The sequence below is a fragment of the Ursus americanus genome, chromosome 11, assembly GCF_024610735.1.
Source record: "Ursus americanus isolate L20-20 chromosome 11, mUrsAme1.1.p, whole genome shotgun sequence".
Taxonomy (NCBI): Eukaryota; Metazoa; Chordata; class Mammalia; order Carnivora; family Ursidae; genus Ursus; species Ursus americanus.
Window position 1 is genome coordinate 69,912,673 of NC_142137.1, and position 12,081 is coordinate 69,924,753.

Sequence of the window (12,081 nt, forward strand, 5' to 3'; positions counted from 1 at the left end):
CTGACTTGGCTTCACTGGCTTCCTGATGACCATCTCCTCTGCCCTCTTCTTATACCCATTTTTATAACCCACTCAGCTCCTAAAAACACGATTTCTAGTCCCAGTTACTTGTCATCAGGACTGCTATAGTCTTCATACTAGTCTCGCATTAGCAGTCCGTTCTGACTCCTTCCATCTCCAGGCCATAATACACCCCACAGTGTTTCTGCTAATGCACGGTGGCACTCACACCACTCCCCTGGTCATCAGTAGTCAGCAGCTTCCCTCTAGTTACCAAATGAAGGCCAGTCTCCATGTTGGCATTCAAGATCATCCACAGTACCCTTAGCCCTAACCCCAACCCCAGCCCACCTACCTGTACGCCTGTTACCATACTGCTCTCCCACGCGTACCCTTAGAGCCCATGGGGACCAGGCTGTACGTGTAAAAACATCAGCCTCTATGAGTTTGCCCTGCACTTCTCTATACAGCAAATTCTACATATCTTCTCAAAGTCTATCTTAAATATTCCTTTCTGTTTCCTAATAATCTATGCATATCACATAGATATCCGTGTATGAGCACTCCTTTTTTTAAAATGCAATAGCACTTAACGTTTACCTTATGGAGCTGGCCATATTTTTCTTTATATTACCCTTATTTCTGCATTTTTCCCAATCAATAGATACTAAATTCCTGAAGATAGGTGGTTGGTCCCGTTGCATCCTTATTCTCTAAATCACTCAGCACAGCACTTTGCACATAGTATTAACAAAATTAATGTTTATTGAATTGACATTTAGTCAAGTTTATGTATTCTCTCTAGGAATATGATATTTTAAATTAGGAAACTAATAATTAACTATTAATGACAAAATAAAATCTAAGGATGGCTTAGTTGCAATATAAATAGTGGTCTTATGGGGTAAATGGGTGCCTTAGGGATAGGGAGGGTTCTAAACTTGGTATCCATGTTCCAATGAGAGAGATGAATGACTTCCTAAGATCCATGAATATTTGCATTTCTTCTTTTCCACATGCAACTGAAAATATCAATATGAGATCATATGTTCCACAAAATATAGTGAAGATATCTTCAGGACTTGGATCCTTTAGAAGGAATCACAGTGTACTCTATATATCATCACCTCGGGCAGTGGCTGGAATTCCTGCTGTCTGCAGTTCTGCCATGATTACTCATACTTTTATGGGCTTACTAACAAGAACCACAGGCATAATGGTATGGCAAATTAGATTTTCTCAAAGCAACTTATCACTATGAGAAAAATATCTCCAGGAAAGTATCTTTAATTTTCCTAAAACAATCCACCATGAGATATCCCCGATGCCCCTAAAAGTTCCCAGATCAGAACTTTTTTTTTTTTTATTTGTTCATCCATTTTATTAAGAACTGTAGGATCTGATGTCCAGGACACCTGGGTGCCTTAGTCAGTTAAGGGTCTGCCTTCGGCTCAGGTCATGATCCCAGGGTCCTGGGATTGAGTCCCATATCAGGCTTCTTGCTCAGAGGGAAGCCTGCTTCTCCCTCTGCCTGTTTCTCCTTCTGCTTGTGCTCTCTCTCTCAAATAAATAAAATCTTTATAAAAATTAATTAATTAATTAATTAAATATCTGATATCCTGGCGCTTAAGGAACTATCCTTTAAGATGGTACTTTCTGTCCAGCAGAGGTAACAAAAGGATGGAGCAAAGGAAGAGGCCTCCCTGAGAAGTCAGTGTCAGGATCCCTCCAGTTTATAGGTCCAGGATGGCTCCAGACCCACCCAATTCAACTTTGGGAAAGGATGCATTACTCCAACACTATTGGGTTCTAAGGTGAAGATGATATGAGAGAAGTCTGGTTAAAATCACGTACTGTTATACCCAAGCCCATAGGTTTATGCATGAAGGCCAGCCATGGCCTGGGCATTTGGGCACACCCCAGGGCTCCCTGGAGAACTGGGTTACAGCATAATCCCTTGGAAGTGTGACAAGGACATTGAACTTGGAGTCCAATAGCAATACATGCCCTGGGAAGGCAGTGTCTGCCCCCTAGTGTGGGCAGAGCCTTATCCTTTTCAAAGGTAATGTAAGTAGAAACAAAATTATATTTACAGGTTCACTAACTCAGCAAGTATGACTGAAACATAATTTGGAACATATTATCTCCATCAGACATTTCTCCCTCCAATGCAAACATAAAAGTTGTAAACACACACACACGCACACGCACACACGCAAATACAGAAACAGTTCTCTCTAAATCTTAACAACTTGGATGAAAGAAAGATTCTTCATAAGACTTCAGCTCCTCTGAGATATTATTATTTGTTTTTAATCTATTATTTCATAGAATGAACACTACCCTAAAATTTCTCAAAGTGCCATGATTATCTGAGCTTCGAAGACAAGTATGCCAATGTCTCTCACTTCCTGTGTATGTCATACTGGTTTCCATATAGAAGAAGCAATGAATTTTATGTCCGTGCTAAGGAGAGGATCATAGGAGGTTTCAACTATAAATCACATCTATTTCAAGGAAAGGAATATGGTAAACACATTTCTCTATAAAGAATGCTGTTTGTCATTATTTCTCATTAATCGAATGCAATGTGTAAACTGCAGAAAGCCATATAGCATTTTCCTAATAATTATAGCTTCTAATCCGTATAACATGCTGTGCCATTTTAGCCAAATGACTTTCTTAAAATCCATAACGACCATGAGGTATGAAGAGAGAGAAAAAATTATAACATGTACAATGTCTTCCAGCCAGAGAAGAAAAAAAAACAGAGAAAAAAGAAAAATTGGTAATGCTTTCTACAGATGAGCAATGAAAAGCATGCACGAAAACCCAACTGACTATGTGGGAACAGCCAAGAAATCATTCTTTTGAAAAATAGTTTTAAACAGAGCAATTATCTGGAAAAGATTCCCAACATACTGCACTGCCCTGAGCAGCCCCAGAAAGCAGTAGGGTGCCTCTGGGCAGCAGAATTCAGTGCAATAGTACTGGGGGGACAGGGGGCTCAAGAGTGCAAGAGGGGAACACCCATGCACACTTCCAGCCACTCTGCAACAATCCACTGTCACTCCTGGCGCCCAGTGTGTCTGCTTGCCTGCCCCCACACAGGTGGAATTAGGCTCTGCATGCATACGTCCTGTAGCTACAGGCCTTGGATTCCAATTAAACCAACCCCACTGCCTTGGACAAACAGCTCTGCTCAGTGATTGACTAACATTTAGGAATGCACACAAGTGAACCTCAGATGGAAATGAGGGCAGAAATGATTTATGTGAAAGGGCATTTAAAGATGAAGAAGCTAGGTGAGGTTGAGGAAGTTTGCCCATGCAGAAGTGGATGAGGCATTTGCTGTAACAGGGAATACTGGCTGTTGAAATGCTAGGTCAAATCAAGCAGAAATATGATAGTTGTTATTTTACAATGGCCAAATGGAACTTGCTAATTAGTATTAATAAAAGAAAGTTTTTGAGGGGCCAATCTTTGTGCTTTTTATATGGAAAGTGAGGATGTTATGCATAGGAATGCCCTAAACTATGTGTTACTCTGGAAATGTGTTATACAAAAGAAATCTTTAAAAATGTCACCATTTGGAATTTAGAAATTGTATTTCTATTGAAATGTTGATTGCGATGAAGTATAGCAGAAAGGCCTGTGAGTTACACAATGACGTGAAGGCCTATGTGACCACTGAAGTTTTCTACCAAGTTTACTAAGACATTGGAGGGATAGTTCTACTAAAAAATAGTAACATTAATTTTCACACATTATATTAGAAACTATGTATTTTCTACACAACATACAACTACTCTGGTAATTGCAAATCTTATGTCAATGATCCTGGAAAATCTACTGAAAGTACCATGACAAGAACAAAAGCGGTCAGGTATTACTAATGATATCTCTACTGTGTCTCTCTACAAAAACACAGCTATTGTGATCTGCAGTCCAGAAATACACCTATGCATTAATGGGCATTTGATTTTCGACAAAGGTACCAAATTCATCCAAAGGGGAAATGAACAACTGCACATCCATGTAGATATCCATACCTATCACCATGATAAAATTAATATGAGCTGGATCTTAAATCTAAATGTAAAGGCCAGATCTATAAAGCTTCTAGAAGAAAACATAGGAGAATACTTCATGACTTGAGATTATGCAAAGGTTTCTTTGACAGTCTCAGGCAATAACCATAAAAGTGTAATAAATTTAAAATTTAAAACATCTGATGATCAAAAGATGGTATTAAGGAAATGATTAACAACCTACAGACTGCCAGAAAATAGACACAAAACATATATCTGACAAAGTACTGGCATCTAATATATATACCAAAGATTCTGGAAAGATATATATGCTTTCCTAATGAATCTAATTTAAACGTGAGCAACAGGTAAGAACAGAGGCATCGCAAAAGAAAAAAAAAATATATGAATCACCAATAAACACATGAGAAAGGGCATGGGATTGTCAGTCATTGGGTAAATCCAAATGAGCTATCACTGCAAGCCATCAGAATTAAAGAATGTCAGGACTAGAGACTATGGAGAAACCGGAACTCCCATATTGTATTTGATGGGAGTGTCCACTGGCACAGCCTCTCTGGGAAAACATCTGGCCTTTGTTATAAAACTGAAAGACAATTACCCTTTGGACCAGCAATTATACCGCTAAGAATTTAATCAAGAGAAATAACATCTGTCCAAAAACAATTATTATAAAAAAATGTTTAAAGCAGCTTTATTCACGATGGTCAAACACTGGAGCCAGCCCATGTATCCATTCTAACAAGCAACAAAAAGGAATAAACTACTGAGACCCAACGAAAAGATAAACCTAAAACACAATTCTGAGTGAATGAAGACTTACAGTAAAGAGTACAGACTACATGACTCTATATGAGGTTCTAGAACAGGAAAAACAACCTATGGCGAGTACAAAATTAGAAGAGTTGTCACCTGTGGGTGGAAGTGAGGGGCATGGCGGCCCCTTGAAGGGAGGGTAACCAAACCTGGGAGGATGGTTACCATTCCATAGATTGATCTGGGTTGGGGCTATCTAGGTATGTGCCTTTGCCAAAACTCATAGCATTTCATTGTATATGAACTACACCTTAAAAAGAGAACTATAAGCAATTATTAAACTCTACATGATGGTGTCTGTGCTGAAGTATTCAGAGATGAAGTGTACCCGTGTCTCTAACTCACATTAAAAATGCACCAAAAATAAGATGGATTCTTAAAGTGGATAGAGGTGGATACATGAATATTTAGGCAACAACGCAGATACAGCAAAATGTTAATTGCACAATCCAGTTGGAGTATATGTGGATGTTCACTGGACAAGTCGTTCAACTTTTCTGTATCTTTGAAGATCTTCAAAATATAACTCAAAAAAAAAAAAAAAAACAGGAACCACTGATCTATGGTACCAAGGCTCAAGTTTCATCCTGTGGTAAACTATTCACCAAAGAAAAATCTCCTTGCTCTCTTCCCTTCTCATCCCTCCATAGTACAGCTTCCCATACTCTCAGCTGTTTCATATCCAGTCTCACATCCTTTTTTGTTTTTCCCCAAAGGGAAAAGGAACATCCTTATTTTCCTGAAAGCATACCAGTGGCATATTACACTTTATACCAGCTATGCCAATAATTTTCACTTCAGAGTTTTGATACTTGGATTCTGTTTGTTGAGTTTCCCATCTACTTCCCAACCTTGTCTTTCTATTCAATTTGACTTGAATTAGTATTTTTTTAGTTGGTCTACCTTCACTGTACCAAAATAAGACAGAATGTAACTAAGAGTAGGGATTTCTATCCTGAACCAAGGTATCTAGTCACTTTAGCTGTGTTACCACAGTCACCCCTAACCCTTAAAAACAAGTACCAGGTTTGGATTTGCACATCTGAGTCATGAAACTTCTCAAACAGACCTCATACCGGGCATGCAGAGATTGATCACTATTTCCACTCCCCTTGGAGTTCTTTAATATATATATATATATATATATATATATATATATATATATATATATATAGTTTTTTAAGTAAAGGAAAAAGATGTACATCATTATCATTGCATCACCGAATATCTACAGCTCTTTATTGAAATCCAAGAAAATGGGGCTTTCCTGATGTCTACCTTGCCCTTTGCAATGCACTCCTCCTGGAACAGAAACAGCATCAACATTAACAATATAAGCTGTTTCTACATTAACCAAGTAGTCTAGAATTCATAGGGAATAGTCATCTTCTGCTGGAACCATACCCAGAACAAATTTGTGTGGGAAGGTAGGTGTTAATGTTCCCTCTCTCTTCAAAAGATCGTTTTTGTTTTGTATGATGATACCTGGTAAAACTGTATGCTTTTCTGGGGCCGGATACATTTAGAAATGAGGTGGTTCATTTCATTTGATATCCATCTTACTGTCGATTACCAAGTAAATGAGATTTTTGTGTGTGTGTGTGTGGTTTAGGTTTTATTTCATCATCATAAACTGAACTCTGCAATCCAGCTAGACCTGGGGGGAAAGAACCATGGAGCCCGCAGAACTGCAGTGAGAGCACAGAGATTCTGGGGTATTTCGAGCAGGTGGGGGTGGAGGGGTGCTCTCCTGAGCTACAGAAGGAATGGTCTGGTAGTTAAGATAAAACACAAGTCAGTTTATTAGATCTGTCCACAGTCAGCAATGGTGATCTTCTTGCTCGTCTTGCCGTTCCTGGACCCGAAGTGCTCCATGGCCTCCACGATGTTCATGTCCTCTTTGACCTTACTGAAGACCACGTGCTTGCCATCCAACCACTCGGTCTTTGCAGTGCAGATGAAGAACTGGGAACCGTTTGTGTTGGGTCCTGCATTGGCCATGGACAGGATGCCAGGACCCGTGTGCTTCAGGATGAAATTTTCATCATCAAACTTCTCCCCATAAATGGACTTGCCGCCAGTGCTGTTATGGCGTGTGAAGTCCCCACCCTGGCACATAAATCCTGGAATAATCCTGTGAAAGCAGGAATCTTTATAACCAAATCCTTTCTCCCCAGTGCTCAGAGCACAAAAGTTCTCTGCTGTCTTTGGAACTTTGTCTGCAAACAGCTCGAAGGAGACGCGGCCCAAGGGCTCGCCGTCCGCGGCGATGTCAAAGAACACGGTGGGGTTGACCATGGCTGGGCGGTGTGGGCAGCTCCGGGGCGGCGGTGTCTGCAAGGCCAAGTAAATGAGATCTTGACACTTAGAGGAGGCAACAGGACTTGAACCGTGCTGTATACGCAGAAGACCAGATGCTGCTGAGCATGGCAAGGACTGGCTTGTAACTGTGCTGACAGCAAGTGAAATCCAGATCTTCAGAGAGCAAACATCTATGTCTCAACAGCTTCAATAATTTCAGTTAAAAAGAAAGCACATTTTAAAGCTTGATACTGATGACAAGTCCAGCAAAGAAAGGGAAGAGGCTTACTTATGAGTCAAGCCTTTAAAACAGAAATATAGACACCCAGTAAATCTCTTACAAAAATATTCATATTTTTAAAAGTGATTATGACAACATGCAGATATGGATTAAGAAAAATAAACTGAAGGAAAAAAAAAAAGATGCAATGACCCTAAAGAAACCTACATATATTTCATGGAAAAGAGTAGAAAATCCTGTGAATAAGGATGAACAAGAGAAGCAATCTGTTTGTCTAAGTGGCAGAAGCAGAAAGCTTACTGCAGCTTTCTAAGCATGGAAACTAGACCAAGTGTGAAGGGGGACGCTCACAGTGCGAATTGCTAAATATAACCTAGAAACCCCAGCTCCTTACACACTGCAGAGTTCCTTAAAGGAGGCTTCAGGACTTAAAGGGGAAAAAATGGTTTAAAGATAATAAAATGGAAAGAAAAGAGTGAGAGAGACTGTGATGACTGTGGGGTAATGATTCTCCCCAGAATAAGGAAGCATGGCTGAGAACCTAAGTCAGTTCTTCCTCAGTGTTTATAGAAGGAGATTAATCATTCCCTACCCTGAAATCTACAATGGGCAAGCTGGAAATTCTTCTTCACAAGTGGTCAATACCAAGGTCTCCCTAACTAGACCAGCAACTATGTTGAATGTCCATCTATCATTTAGGGCAGAAAGGCAATCACCCAAGAGAGTTGAAAAGATGGAGGGAAAAATTGGGGTGTTATTGACCAAAATGCACAACCCTTTCAATACAATTAGCCACCATGTGAAAGAATGGGTTGGTGTTCACATTATTCTTATTTATTGAAGGGTTCTAGAGAAAGACCTGGAGATTATAGCACAGTGCATCATTTTCAATAGGATAGCCAAATATCTGGTAAAGAATAACCATCTGGGACAAAAGCAGCATGGCTGCTCAAAGAAAGGCTAAATCCTCTGACAAGAAGTATCATCCTTCATGAGTTAAGTTAATAGGGCTCTTCAATCTCTCAATAAAATATCTGTCGAGTACCTTGTATTGTTGATAGTATCAAGGTGCAAAGGGTACAGTGTAATAGAAGACAAAATCTACCATCACGGACTTTATGTTCTACTAGGAGGAAACAGGTAATCTCAGTAATTTAACAAGGTAATTATGGCTACTGATAAATGATGCCCAAATATCAAGTATAAATATGTGTTAGGAAGTCACTGAAGGAGATGATTTAAAATAGGTAACAAAGAAAACCTCTGTGAGTGAATGACCCTGAAGTTGCTAACAGCTTGATGAAAAGTGCCCTCTGCACAGTGGTCTGAGGGAGAGCGTATCAGGCAGAAGCTGCTCATGCAGAGACCCCGGACGAGGAAATGGGGTTCTAGTTGGAGGAACAGAGAGAGGGCCAGTTGTAGTCAGAACATACTGAGCAAGGGAATCCTCGGTGTAAGACTTATTTATTCACATATCTTTCTAGCACCTACTACAAGTCCTACAGTGTTTTAGATACTGAGGGCAGAGAGGCAAGCAACACTGACCAAATCCTTGCCACATGAAACTTAGCTTCCAGTGGAATCTCTGGTGGGACGAGAGAAGAAGACAAGGTAGATGGTGTAGGTTGGGATGTTTAGCCACAGTAAGAGTTTGAATTTTTTGCTAAGTGACTGTATCAAACACATTTTCTGCCCCACGCCACATCCCCTTAGCATACCTGCTTCCGCCATGCCTCTCATGGACAAATGAAAGTGTGTTGTGAATGTGGAAAGGTCTCTGTGACAACAATGAAAAAAATCTCATATCCAGAGTCAAAAGGGATGCTTTGCTGAGAAAAAGGGCCCTGGGCTTCACTGCACAGGCTGCAGCTTACATACCAACCTCTACTCAGGAAGAGTAGGTGATCCGTCCTTACCAGAATTGCTCACACTTCAGATATGGACTTGCTTCCCTTGCCTGCAATGCTTCCGTGAGCACCACTACTTGAGAGCATACGGAGTGCCTGATTTACCAGAATGGGATCACACATGCCATTGCATGGAATCAAAGAACTGTTTTCACGGTGAAGGAAGTAACACAATGGGGAGTAGGATCAAAGATCCCACTGATTCAGTTCTATGCTGCATCATGTGAAAGGAGCTGAACTAACAGGATGTTGGAAGAGTCTATGTAATGCTGAGTTATGGAACAGGATTTCATATATTCATTGATCCAATGACTGACATATGATGGTTGTGTCTCCAACAACTAGAATAATAAGGTCTGAGAAATGAGGTCTTACCATCACTGACTGACTTGCAGAATTTGTGCTTTCTACCCACTTAACTCTTGGCACTGATGATGATGGTCCTGGTTCCTGAGCTGAGGCCCCAAAAACCAGGGAATAGAGGAAGAACTCAACTGAACCTGGAGCTGTGACTACTTCCTAGTCCCTTAAAGCCCTTGCTTACAGTTAAATGAGCAGGAAAAGAAACAGGTCACTAAATTGGGGGGGGGGGAAGAATCAGCCCTGATTATCTTGGGAAGCAGGGTTGCTCCCACATAATGCTGTCAAGATAGAATGCATCTGAAACATGGTGATTCATTGGAACATTTTTTGATGATTATGAATGGTGATAACAGTGAATAAGCAACCGGAGGTACCAGAGCCTGGCAAGGGCTTAGATATCCAGGGGTGGAGATCTGGGCCATGCACCAAACAAGAAACCTATCAGCTGAAGTGTTGGCTGAGGGTAAGGGAAATCTAGAATGGGAATGGTGAAGATGGGAGTTGAGAAATACTAATTATGGCCTGAGGACCAAGTACTGAAGCTGGTCCTACCACTTCTTCTATCCTATTTTTTTTTTTAATTGTAATAGGCTACACTCTTGAAAATAATATGTGATAAAGTAAACTTAATGTAGGGCCCAGAAGGAGCTGAGCAACCTAAGGGGTGGAATGCGGCAGATGCCATTTGTGTCCCAGGCCATATCCTTACAGCACAATTTATCTCAGTTTAGCTGTGGTAGACAGATCTTTGAACATTCCCTACACCCTGTCTCAAAAGGCCCCGTGGTTTCAGGGCTTCATTTAAAGCCACAGCCTGGATGGAAACATAGCTCTAAGTTGCCAAAAAGCACTCCTTAACCAATAGGGCACGGGGTTTGGTAGATAAATGCTCCAGCTTCTTATCCTTGGGAGGGACAATTCTACGAGGCATTCTCCGAGGGTTCCTCAAATGCCCAAAGAGACTGTGGCCCAACTGTCTGCCGCACTACGAGGTCAACAACCCACTCCGTATCAGCTTTCCTTACCTCCCTGTCTTACTCTCCCAGCTCCTCACTGTGCTTCCCAGGATCATCTCGTAAATGAACCATTTGGAAACTATATCTCAGGCTCTGCTTTTAGAGAAACCCAATGAAGACAGTAATGTAGGAAATAGCATGTATACATGAAACTGTATCAGGATTGAGAGCCAAATTAATGAGGTGTCAACAGTCACATGTAAGGGAATTAAAGAAAATGCTAGATTCTAAGATTTAGCATTGTCAAATGTAAGGTACAGAATTTTGAGAATTTTTAAAAATTGCATATATAAAATCAAGGCTCTAGAATTATCAGTTGTAATGGAGGTAAGGGATCTGAAAGTGCTAAGATTGCTCCCAACGGAAACAGTCCCCCCATGAACTGCTTCAAAGCAACCAACAAAACACAAGCTATCAGAAGTGTTTTGCATATACAATTTAAAAAAATAAAATAACCCACTCTTACATGATACCTTGGGGCATTGTCATCTGCAAAACTACAGTCAGTTCTCATGAAAATGACCACTCTTAAGCAAACGGACCTAGACCTAGAGCCTGGATTTGAACCTTGGCTCTGACATATGTTTCTGTGTGACCTTGAATAATCTCTCCGTGCCTGGGTTTCCTTTATCTGCAAATGGAGAATATTATAAGAGTTCTTTTCATTGTAGCTATTTGTTTGCTATTGTTTTTATATCTCTTGGGAAACATCAAGGAATATCTAATGGAATGATGAGTGATTAGTAATTGTAACTGAAGAAAAATAGATCGGACAAGTTGACATATAAGGACTGTACGCATAGAGGGAAGAAATTAATTTCAGCAAAATAATCAGCACTCTGGATAAAGTGAGTTTTGGCTGATTTGCCAAATCTTAAATACAAAGATAAGAAGGCAATTATTTTTCCCCAAAACAAATAAAATTAGTACAAGTAAGATAAAGTACTTCACATAGTGGTAAGAAATGTATGGAATCCATTGCTCCTAAGATGTGAGAGGGATTTAACCAGTGCTTGTGTAGATTTGGGGAGAGGAAGTCATGGAATACTGCCAAAAGAATGAGATCTACCAAGACTTTGAGGTGGGCAAGGGTCTTAATAAGGCGATCGTCAATGAGATTCCTTGTTGGTTCTCCTCATTACCTTATTTAATTTTCATGATCTTGCTATGAATACTTGCATGAGGTACAGAATGTATTTAAAGCAAGAACATTAATAATAGTTTTTCATTTCAGATAGAAGAATCATTAAATAAAAAATTCATTCTTTCGACATTTGTTGAGATGTGCGCAAAATGAAAGGACGTCTTTGAAGACAAAATTGCTTGAAGGTTGGGGCAATCTGCTCTTGCTATTAGTGAAATTCAAGGGCCATTATAGGGAGTAG

At 40.1% G+C, this 12,081-nt stretch overlaps 1 protein-coding gene and 1 pseudogene across 3 annotated transcripts in view; both read right to left on the reverse strand.

Moving 5' to 3' along the window:
- The window catches only part of PRKN (parkin RBR E3 ubiquitin protein ligase), a 1,256,589-nt gene that overhangs the window by 733,175 nt on the left and 511,333 nt on the right, over nt 1–12,081 (reverse strand). The window lies entirely within an intron of this gene.
- LOC123797536 (peptidyl-prolyl cis-trans isomerase A pseudogene) lies at nt 6,471–7,208 on the reverse strand (annotated as a pseudogene).